At 43.7% G+C, this 12,374-nt stretch overlaps 1 protein-coding gene across 2 annotated transcripts in view; it reads left to right on the top strand.

The window, feature by feature from the left end:
- Window positions 1-12,374, top strand: part of IFT56 (intraflagellar transport 56) — a gene marked incomplete at its 5' end in the record, with an annotated part of 385,523 nt that overhangs the window by 44,501 nt on the left and 328,648 nt on the right. The window lies entirely within an intron of this gene.

The following is a 12,374-nucleotide window of genomic DNA, read 5'->3' as shown; positions in this document are numbered from 1 at the left end:
AGGATATTATAAAGCAAAACATATGGGGAGAAATTGTATAAGGTGTATTTGTGCAATAAATAAAATAAAATAAAATACGGAGGGTGAACTCAATAATTTTTTAAATATCTAAAATCACTAATAAAACTTTTTATGCTTAATATATTAAATACATGAGGTATATAGGGATATCTGAAGATTAAAAATCACTAATGAAACAATTAAGATCAAATTCTACATTAAGGCCTTTTGGTACAGAGGAATCCATTTTAAACTTTTGAAAAAACTTTTATACAAGCGTGCCACTTTTTAGATATCTCTTTCAATTAGGAATTGGCGCATGTGGCACCGTGCGATCTAATCGCCGGAGCTTCCCCCAACGGCTTGTAAATGCCCCATTTAGTCAGGGGGAGAGAGCCTGCTTGAGGCGCAATTAATTGTACAAAAAAGTGTCTGTATACTTATTTTAGTTGCCTCTTTTCAACGCTTATGTGCTATAAAAAGCTCCTGGACGAAGTGGTTCCTTCCTAAAATTCCAGGAAGAGATCATCACAGCCCTTCTGTATCCAGGAGGTGCTGTGGCCCAATTTCCCAATCAAGATACAGTGGCTCAGCTGCATGAGAGGCATTTTCGGGATGTCCTACCTGGTACCCCTACCCAAAGAACACCCCAAAAAAGATGTCCTGTCTATAGCAAGCGCGGATGTAGGCGTGACACCTGTTATTTTTGTCCCTCCTGTCCTGGCAATCCTGGTCTCCGCATCGGTGACTGTTTCCGTTGCTACCACACACTAGTGGAGTATTAGTATAGGGTACAGCACGGCACAGTCTAGGGCACACTTACACACAGGGTCTCGAAAGATGTTAGATGGCTATCGCATTTTGAGAGACCCTAACCTGGAACGTTTATAGTTATAATAAAAGTGTAAAAATAAGACAAAAAAAAATAAATAAAAAAAAGAGCATATATGACAAAGTTTAGGGGCAGGGTGGACATAGGAATGGATTGCCCCTATGCTTTGCCATATATTTTTTACTCTTTTTTTTTTTGGCACAGATTGCAGTAAAAAAAAAAAAAAAAAAGTTGTTTTACTGAGTTAATGTTTTATTGATACTGTGTTTTATCATTAACCGTGGTTTGCTTTGTAGGTACGCCATTCAGCTTCAGCGCTGATTTATTTATTTTGACAGCAACGGGTGGGAAGAGTACTCTTCTACCCCAATCCACCAAGGGCAAGGCACCGTGTAATAGACGTGGGCCTTCATTTACTACTCATAGGCAGCCCTTTCATACCTCTGGGTCGCAGGAGAAAGGAGCTAAGCCATTGAGGTCTTCTGAGGGCTCCAAGAAGACATGGTCGGATAAGCCGAGAAAAGGCCAATCTGGATCTGCGTCCAAATCCTTGTCTGCATGAAGGGACGCCCTCACCCTTTTCTGGGGTTTGGGGGACGTCTTCGCTTCTTTCTGGAACCATGGACTTCCTTGATTCAGGACAAATGGGTCCACGAACTGATCCAATCGGGTTACAAGATCGAATTAAGGTCTCGACCGTCGGACAGGTTCTTCCCGTTCAATCCATGCCTATCTCCAGACTGGTTAAAGCATGGCCAAAGTATGGCCCTCAAGCTGTTCAGGAACTACAATTCCCATCATGCTTAGTTATGTCTGTGAATGGTCAGAGATTTACAATGCCTCATGGGAATTGTAGTTCCTAAACAGCTGAATGGCCATAGTTTGGACACCCCTTGGTTAAGGGATCTATGAGAGGCAGTACAAGATCTGCTGTCCCAAGGGGTGATTGTGCCGGTTCCTTCTCAGGAATGCTTTTGGGGGTTCTATTCAAACCTGTTCACTGTGCCCAGGAAAGAAAGCAAAGTACATCCAATCCTGGACCTCAAGGCTCTGAACCACTTTGTGCGGGTACAGAAGTTTCAAATGGAGTCCATTCGCACGGTAATGGCATCCATGGGCGTCCGCAGAACTTTTTTCAGGCGGGGGCATCATTTTAAGATCATCCATGCTCTGCCCCTTTTCAACAATGTCATGAAGGGGAGGGTCTTAGTCATTATTCTTATTTTGAGTATTTATTTTTAAAGCGCAAACAGCAGCATTTATTTTTAAAGCATTTGTTAACCTAAAAAAAAAAAAAAAAAAAATGATCCTGTTCCCTGAAAGCATGTCATACAGCCCAATGCTTTGCTGTGTAATTTGGCCCCTTATATCACCTAAAATACCTGTCTGATCCTACCTGGCTATGTCCTCCCCTCTGTAAACTGACCACAGTATACCATGACTTCTGAGCCCTGACACTGTGGTCAATTTACGTGCCTCCTGTCCTCCTCTGTCCTCTCTCCCCCCTCTTTCCCTGCTTGTCTGCTCCTGTGTCAGTGCCAACCCCCCCTCTCCTCCTGCTGCTGTAGTTTTCATATCCTGTCTACAGTCTGTTTAATTATCCTGTGGGCCCCTGTGTCTGTGTTATATAAAAATAAGCCATGCTTTACAAGTTTTCAGAGCGCCACTCGCCGCGCACGTCAACCGCAGCCTCTCTTTTCCCCTTCTCCTCCCCTCCCGACTGACATCAGTGAGGAATCCTCGGCCCCGCTCGCTGCAGGAAGCTGTCAGATGGGAAGAGGAGAGAGCTCATGTGAGTGGTGCTCGGCCCTCTGAAAACTGGTAAAGAACAGCTTATTTTTTTAAAACACATACACAGACACACAGGATTAATAAACAGACCAGACAGGATGGTATAAAGTGGCTTAACAACTACTTGAAAGGGGAAGTTGAGATTCCCGGGGGAGGGGGGGCATTTTCCCCCCTTGCCCCTACCTGCGAACGCCCATGGTGGTGTCTCTACACCAAGGAGACTTTTTGGCCTCCATAGTTGTCAAGGATAAGCATATCTACACATCCCTATTTACGCTGGACACCAGCGTTTTCTTCACTTCACTGTAGGAGAAGAGCATTATCAATTTGTGGAATTACCCTTTGGTCTTCTCACCTGCGCCCCCAGGGTCTTCACCAAAGTGTTGGCTCTGGTGTTGGCATAACTGCGAGAATGGGGGATTACAGTACTGGGGTACCTGGATGATCTCCTCTTAAGAGCAGACTCACATTCAGCCCTGTTGGGCAACTTGACAATCACTGTACGGACTCTGCAAGAGTTCAGGTAGAAAATCCATTTTAAAAAAATCTGCCCTGGTACCATCCTTAAAACTGGATTATCTGGGCCTGACTCTGGACTCTGCTTCGTCGAGGGTTTTTCTTCCCCCGAAAAAGCTGCAAAAGTTGCAGGGGGCAATTCGTATGCTGTTAGCCAGCAATCTGTCCTCTCTGCAGACTTGCATGCAGGCCTAAGGTCTGATGGTATCAACCTTCGAGGCGGTTCTGTTTGCTCAGTTCCACACAAGACCCTTGCAAAGTGAGATTCTTGTCAAATGGAACAAAGATCCAAAGTCCATGGACACTATGATTCGGTGGAGTCACAACACAAGGACTGCTCTATTATGGTGACTTCACTCGTTAGCACTACGCCAGGGCAAGTCCTTCCTCCCACTGTATTGGACTGTGGTAACCACATATGCCAGCCTGTCCAGCTGGGGAGGAGTGCTGGGGGAGTGTCCAGGGGTCTTGGACAGTAAAAGATTCCAGACCAGATCAATATTCTGGAACTCAGAGCGATAAAGCTTTGCCTGAGTCACTGGACAAATCGTTTGGGTTGTCCAGTCCGGATTCAATGGGACAATGCCACGGGCTTGGCTTACATCAAGGGGGCACCAAGAGTGTCTTGATGGCCCGGGAGGTGGCAGAGATCCTGAATTGGGTGGAAAAGTTTGTTCCAGCTCTTTCTGCAGTGCACAGCCAAGGTGTGGAAAGGTGTTGATCAGGGGGAGTGGTCCCTGCACCCAGAGGTGTTTCACCTCCTGTGTGTACGGTGGGGGACACCCGATGTCGACCTGTTCGCTTTTCGACTCAACAATAAGGTTCAGTGGTTTGTAGCCAGGTCGCAGGATCCTCTGGCCGATGCCACAGACGCACTGGTGTCTCCTTGGGGTCAATATCAGCTGACCTATGTATTTCCTCCGCTGAAACTCCTGCCGAGGCTTCTGTGCAGAATAGAGGTGGAAGGGATTCCAGTCATTCTTGTGGCCCCAGACTGGTCTTGCCGGTCTTGCTACGCAGATCTGGTAAGGTTGGTCGCTGATGCTCCTTGGAGACTTCCTCTAAGGGAAGATCTGCTGTCTCAAGGGCGGATCTTCCATCCTGCTTTACAGTCGCTGGCTTTAAAGCCATGGATGTTGAAAGCCAGGTATTGAAGGATAGAGGTTTTTCTGATTCAATGATTCCTACACTGTTGAAGGCCAGAAAGTCTACTTGTAGGAAGATCTATCATCGTACATGTAAATCGTACATCTCATAGTGTGAATCGCTAAAGGTGCATCCTCGCCTTCTTTCGGGGGCTAGGATTTTGACCTTTCGTCAAATGGGGTTGAACAGCGGTTGGCTTTGGGCACTATCAAAGGCCAAGTGTCGGCTTTGGCTGTGTTTTTCCAATGTCCTTTAGCTATGCATGCCTTGATTCGCACTTTTGTACAAGGCGTTCGCCATGTGGCTCCTCCGAGGCGATCCCCGTTACCTCCGTGGTATCTTAATTTGGTATTGTCTGTTTTTCAAACCTTTCCCTTTTGAGAACTTTTAGGGGGATTCCTCTGCTTACACTTTCTCAGAAGGTTGCCTTTTTGGTGGCTATTACTTCTGCCAGCAGAGTATCTGAATTGGTGGCGCTGTCCTGCCGTTCACCTTTTCTGGTGGTCCACAGAGATAAAGTTGTACTTCGACCTAATCAGTCGTTTCTTCCTAAGGTGGTTTCTGATTTTCATCTGAATGAAGACATGGTGCTGCCTTCACTTTGTCCTAAGCCCAAGCGCCCATGTGGTTCGGGCAATTAGAGTTTACCTGGCGGCTACTGGATCTTTCAGGAAATCAGATTCTCTTTGTTACATAGTTACATAGTTTGTGAGGTTGAAAAAAGACATCAGTTCATCCAGTTCAACCTATGATGTGTGTGTGTGTGTTTGCTGTGAACCATACATTGTATACCCCTGTATGTTGTGGTCTTTAAGGTGCCCATCTAATAGTTTTTTGAAACTATCAATGCTCCCTGGTGATACGACTGCTTGTGGAAGAGAATTCCACATCCCCACTGCTCTGACAGTAAAGAACCCCCTACGTATTTTTAGCTTAAACCATCTTTTCTTGAGTGGCCACGTGTCTTATTGTATTCCCTTTCTCTGAAAAGTTTGTTCTTTATGCTAGGGTCACCAGTACAGTATTTGTACATTGTTATCATATCCCCCCTCAATCGTCTCTTCTCCAGAGAGAATCAGTTCAGTGCTTGTAGTCTTTCCTCATAGCTGATGTCCTCCATTCCTCTAATTATTTTTGTTGCCCTTCTCTGGACTCTCTCCAGTTCCAGCACATCCTTCCTGAGGACCGGTGCCCAGAACTGGACAGCATACTCCAGATGTGGCCGGACCAGAGTCTTGTAGAGAGGGAGAATAATCTCTTTATTTCTGGAGTGAATCCCCTTTTTTATACATCCCAGTATTCTGTTCGCTTTGCTTGCAGCGGCTTGGCATTGCATGCCACTGCCAAGCCTGTTGTCTACCAGTACCCCCCAGGTCCTTTTCCATCCTATACTCACCCAGAGGTTTCCCCCCCCAGAGAGTAGCTTGCTTTCGCATTACTGATGCCTAGGTGCATTATTTTACATTTTTCAACATTAAACCTCATCTGCCATGTAGTTGCCCACCCCATTATTTTGTTCAGATCCTCTTGTAAGGTTTCCACATCCTGCATAGAAGATATTGGCATGCTTAATTTAGTATCATCCGCAAATACTGAAATTGTGCTGGATATCCCCTCCTCTAGATCAGTTATGAATAAGTTAAACAGGATTGGCCCCAGGACAGAACCTTGGGGGACCCCACTTTCCACACCCGCCCAATCCGAGTACTCCCCATTTATCACCACCCTCTGAACTCTCCCCTGGAGCCAGTTCTCTATCCAGGTACTCACCTTATGGTCCATACCTACCTTCCTTAGTTTGAACAGTAAGCGTTTGTGGGGAACGGTGTCAAAGGCCTTTGCAAAGTCTACATACACCGCATCCACAGGCTTACCTTTATCTAGATGGCAACTCACTTCATCATAGAAGGTTAATAGATTGGTTTTGCAAGAACGATTTTTCATTAATCCATACTGATTACTACTAATAATACCATTTTCATTACTAAAGTCTTGTATGTGGTCCCTTAACATCCCCTCCAAAATCTTGCAGACTACTGATGTTAGGCTGACCAGCCTATAGTTACCCGGGAATCGGGATATATCTTGGCCCTTTTTTGAATATTGGTACCACGTTGGCTTTTTTCCAATCAGCTGGCACCATACCCGTCTGTAGACTATCCTTAAAGATCAAGAATAATGGTCTGGCAATCACCTGACTGAGCTCTTTAAGAACCCTCGGGTGCAAGCCATCCGGTCCCGGTGATTTATTTATGTTAAGTTTCTCTAGTTTAGTTCTAAGTCTATCCTCTGTTAGCCATGGCAGTACTTCCTGAGGTGTACTATTTAGATTAGCCTTACCAGTTGGGTTAGTGTAGCCCTCCGATTCTTCTGTGAAGACTGAAGAGAAGAAATTATTTAACACTTCCGCCTTTTCTCTGTCCTCTGTGGCCATATTCCCTTTGTCGTCTTTTATGGGGCCAATTTGTTCTGGCCTCGCTTTCTTACCGTTTATATACTTAAAGAATTTTTTGGGGTTCTTTTTACTCTCTTCCGCTATATGTCTCTCGTGTTCTATTTTAGCCGCCTTGATTTTGTCTTTACATTTCTTATTACACTCTTTGTAATGCTTGAATGCTGCCAATGACCACTCAGTCTTGAATTTTTTGAAGGCCTTTGTCTTTACCGAAGGCTCTCGTAAGGGATTGGCTGAATCTTCTGCGACCATATCTAGATGGATCAAGCACATGGTGGTACAGTCTATTCTCTGAAGGGTCAGGTTCCACCTTTCCCTGTGGAGGCGCATTCTACTAGGGCGCTGAGTGCTTCTTGAGGTTTTTCGCCATCAGGCGTCCGTAATGCAAGTTTGCAAGGCGGCAACTTGGTCGTCTGTGCACATGTTCACAAAATTCTACAAAGTAGATGTGTTGGCATCCTCGGATGCTTCTTTTGGCCACAAGGTTTTGCAGGCTGCTTTTTAAAAGAGAAAATATTCTTTTTGAGGGTGTATGTTTTTTCTAGGTGAGCTCCAGTTGTTCCTGGTTGAACTCCATGTTACCTGGTTGTCTATGTTTAGCCTTTGGGAAATTACATTCTTTCTCTGCATTGTTTTTCACACCCCTCATGCAAATACTGCTTTGGAATGTCCCAATGGTCAAGAAGAATAAGGAGCTGCATCTTTCAATGAACGATAAAGAAAACTGGATTTTTGACTTACCGTAAAATCCTTTTCTCTGAAGTTCATTGACAGACGCAGCACCCACACCTCTAATTATGAGTGGGATGGAGTTTTTTTCTTCTAAGCACTGCTTATTACAAAACTGAAGGCTATAGCAGTGTGTGTGGGTGTATGCCTGCAGGGACTTCTCCATAGGCGTTGTAAAGTCTTTTCCTGCCTAGTGTCCTACTACTGTAGGGGGCAGCATAACCCAATGGTCAAGAAGAATATGGAGCTGCGTCTGTCAATGAACTTCAAAGAAAAGGATTTTACGGGAAGTCAAAAATCTAGCTTTTTTTTTACCTGCAAAAAGATGTGCATTTATTATTTAAAAGGTGAACTTCTTTAAATTGAGAGGATTTCCCAGTGTCACTACAATTGCAATAGCGGTTCAGTTTTAAATTCTTTGTATTCAATTTATAAAAAACATAACAATACAAAACAATCAGAAACACACAAAAGCACAGGTGTTATTCCTAAAATAAGCATCAGAAAAAACAGTAATAGTTATTAGTTTTTCCAACCTCTCTATCTAGATCCTACGTACCCCCCTCCCAAAAAAACAAAACACCCCCAGGGGAAAAACCACTATAGCAAAGCTAACCAAAAATATGTGTAAACTATTTATATTTTATTAGGAGGGAAGTACCAGGGGGGTCCCCAAATGGCAACCTCCCTGATTCTACCCATTACTTCCCATTCCCTTCTCTCCCCCCCCCCCTTTCTCACCCACCTATTAACCCATTTAGCCTCATTTGGCCATTCTATTTCAATAAACATATTCCTATTCCTATACAAAACACTACACACCCCTAAATCTCCAAGTGACCTCACTCCAAAAAAAAAAAAAACACCCCAAGAAAATAAGCAGTGACAGAACCCATGCAAAACATAATAATATGTGAACTTTTGTTGTTGATTAAGGTGTAAGCCCAGGGAAAAGCTGCCTATAGCTGCAACCCCAATTCCACCCTAACTTACTGTGTTCTTTTGTCCATCCCCCCAATTCCTCCCTTCCTTATATTCACCCCCTAAAAAAGTATTTTTTTATTTTTTTTTATTTCTTTATTGAAAGCAAAGTACTATACAAAAATAATGTCACGGTAAATAACACACAGAAGTCAACAGTCAAATATAACTGCATACAATCGTGAAAGTTTTGATGTCAGCAACAAAATGGTTATGACATTGAACTAAGGAACTGAAGTACTATGCAGGTACAATTTTAGAGTTTAAGAGAAGTAGGTGCACTCGGCTTGTATGAAATACTTGGTTAGGGAAAGGCAAAAATTGACCTGACAGGTCCAAGTGCACCTAACCTACTGTCCCGGAAGGACGGGTCCTGATAAACTTGGAAAATATATAGGCAAAATAGCCAGTAAGACATATAAAGGCCTCACAAGTAAGGGGTGGAGAAAGGACTATAGACTGAGGTGGGGGGGGGGGGGCAGGTGGGAGAAAGAGATAGGGGAGAAAGGAGAAACCAGAGGAGACGAAGGGGAGAAAGGAGAAACCAGAGGAGACGAAGGGAAGGGAGGGGGGAGAGGGAGAGGACCAGAGCAGGACCACTAGGGTGCGATCCCTAGCGGGCGAAATGTACCTTGCAGCAGCTCATCCAATATCCTGCAGGTATGCATCTGTGCCTGTGAAGTACACCCAGGGCCTCCATTGGTCCCAGGTCTGCACCTCAGTGTTTTTCAGTGTAGCAGTCAAGTCCTCCATACGGTGAGGGATTAGTATTTTTGCTGCATTCAATAGAAATTAAGTAATAGATGCTCTGTATTTTTTCCTTGGTTCACCTGTGGCATGAAACAGACATTGCCAGGGGTCTTGCCTAACTTCAGAATTGCTAATCACCTTGATTAACCACTTCCGGACCGCCCGCCGCAGTTATACGTCGCTACTTTGACTTTAAATACCGTTGGGCGGGCAATTGTCTTTCTCAAAAAAAGTGGTCCCGGTGACAGATTCGCCGTGGGATCACTTTTATGAGCGGCAGGAGAGGTGCCCCTCCCGCCGCTTCCCAGTCCTTTTCCTCGCTTATTGGCAGCGGGGAAAATGATCCGGTGTTCTGTCAGAATACCACTACCTATCAGTGTCTGCTACCGGAAGTGAAGTACAGACTAGAATAACCTACTGAGCGTGTGCCATGCGTATCAACATGGCGGCTGTGCGTTCCAATAGATTTCCTAATGTGACATCTTCTTACACCCACGCAAGTCTTGAATTTTACATTTATTTTAGCAGTAAACTGACCTTATATACTAAAATAGACTATTTCACCGCAACTTCTATTTCACTATATAATCAGTTTGTGGCTGAGCAATGCGGGGTGTAGCAAGATGGCCGTTGCCACCTTCTACCTGCAGGATTCTTGCTATACTTGTATGTGTGAGAAAACACTCGCGCCAATTACTATTGAAAATGTAGCAATGGGATTGCTGCTGTGAATGACCCCTAAGGGTGACACTGGAAATTGCGTGTAATAATGAATATTACTCACAGCGCATATCCTGGGGCAGGGTGGTGGTGAATAATACTGTGCAAAAAGTAAGGTGATAAAATTGTGATACCAAGTGTTTAAACACTGTGCATAATCAAAGTTTGACTATGGGATTGCTGCTGTGGACATTCCTGAGGGTGAAATATAAGGACTTGGTAATATGATGGATATTACCCACAGCGCATATCCTATAAAAGTTAGTTACAACAAATATGTGGCGAAAATATATTGATATCTGCATTATATCTGTGTATATATATATATATATATATATATATATATATATATAATGTTTGGGTGTGCTAGGTAATTTTCTAGCAAAAAATGCTGATTTTAACTTGTAAACAAAAAGTTCCAGAAAAAGGCCTTGTCCTTAAATGGTTAAATTCAAGATTTTTTTCCCAGTATAACTGAATCAAAGGGCAGTGCCACCATATAGGCATGTGTTCCCTTGCTCCCACACTCCCTCCAATACAGGGATGATACATCTGGGTTAATCTTGTGTAATTTTGATGGAACATAGTACCACTTAGCAGTGTGTAATTAATTTATTTTATCTTCATGTCCATTGAGGTAGAATACAAATAATCTATAATTTTAACACTTCAGGGAGGGATTGACTGAAATCCTTTTTCCAGCTCATCAAAAGACATGGGGCTTCAAATCCAGGGGCAAAATCAACATCCTGTAATTATTAGGTATACCATGTCTATTTATCCCCCTTGGTCCACAAGTCTTTTCAATGGGTTGAGCTCAAAAACGGAGCAAAGAGGTTTTGGCAGGGAATCTACAAAATGCTGGAGTTGCCTGGATTTCCAGATATCCCACGGTGTGGACTGCACCTACCTCGTCATTCTAATATTGAGCAAAGGGGATTCCCATTTAGAACATTCTTTAATCTCAAACAATCTAAAGGAGGTACATTTTAAATAGATCATATTCTCCTTCCCTGGCGGGAAGTAGTTTGGGGCATTAAAGGTCTATTATATTGCCATAGCATGCTTTTATGTAGGTTGTCCCAAATTCTTAAAGTCTCCATTGTATTGGGGGCCAGATCCTTAGACAAACCTCAGATTGCCTGGCCCAAAGGTGATCTACTTATAATTTCTTCCAATTGTACCCATTTTTATACTATGGAATGGTATGAAAGACAAACCTCCTGTTGATTTAGATCCAGGCCCTAGCCAACATATCACAGTGTCGATAGCATATAATCCCAGTCCAATCTATCAAAAGCCTTTTCGGCATCAGTTGATAGAAAAAGCGGTTCATTGATTGATTGATTTTACTTAATGCCTGGAGTTATTTAGCATGCTAAAAAATTTAATTGGGTATTAACAGTGGTAATAAACAGCGCATACTCAGACTGGTCTGACGTAGTAAGCGGGGTGCCCCAGGGCTCAGTCCTGGGACCAACCTTGTTCAATTTATTCATAAACAACATTGAGGTCGGGATCAGTAGTTCGATATCAGTTTTTGCAGATGACACAAAATTGGCCAGAGCAATAACTGCACAGCATGAAGCAGATATCCTACAGAATGACCTGGACAAAATTACAGAGTGGGCAACGACATGGCAAATGAGGTTTAACGTGGAGAAGTGTAAGGTTTTACACTTGGGGACTAAAAACATAAAAGCACAATACACGTTAGGAGGGGAACCCTTGGGGGAATCAAAAATGGAGAAGGATCTGGGAGTCTTGGTTGATGATAGATTAGGCAACAGCATGCAATGTCAAGCGGCAGCTGCCAAAGCCAGCAGAATATTGGCATGCATAAAGAAAGGGATGTATTCCAGAGATAAGACTATAATCCTTCCACTTTATAAAACTCTGGTCCGACCGCATCTGGAGTATTCTGTCCAGTTCTGGTCGCCAGTCCTCAGGAGGGATGTGTTGGAGCTGGAGAGAGTCCAGAGAAGGGCAACTAAACTAATTAGGGGATTGGAGGACCTTGACTATGAAGAGCGTCTACAATCGCTCGATTTATTCTCCCTGGAGAAGAGACGTCTGAGGGGGGACATGATAGCAATTTATAAATATCTTAATGGGGATCCCAGCTTAGAAAAAAAGCTGTTCATTCGAAGGGATTGCATGAGGACTCGAGGGCATACAATGCGATTAGAGGAGAAGCGTTTTAACCTCAGGCAACGTGGGGGGTTCTTTACTGTTAGGGCTACAAGATTGTGGAATTCTCTACCACAAGAGGTGGTTTCTGCGGGTAGTATGGTGGCTTTCAAAAGACTCTTAGACTTACATCTCAAGGATCAGAACATTCAGGGGTATGTGAGATGATTACAGCCACACACACCTACACAGGTTGAACTGGATGGACTATTGTCTTTATTCAACCTCACCTACTATGTAACTATGTAATGTAACTATGTAACA

Source organism: Pelophylax lessonae, assembly GCF_965119305.1.
Source record: "Pelophylax lessonae genome assembly, chromosome: 8".
Classification (NCBI taxonomy): Eukaryota; Metazoa; Chordata; class Amphibia; order Anura; family Ranidae; genus Pelophylax; species Pelophylax lessonae.
The sequence above is the reverse complement of the archived record's forward strand: the minus strand, read 5'-3'. Positions and strand labels throughout refer to the sequence as shown.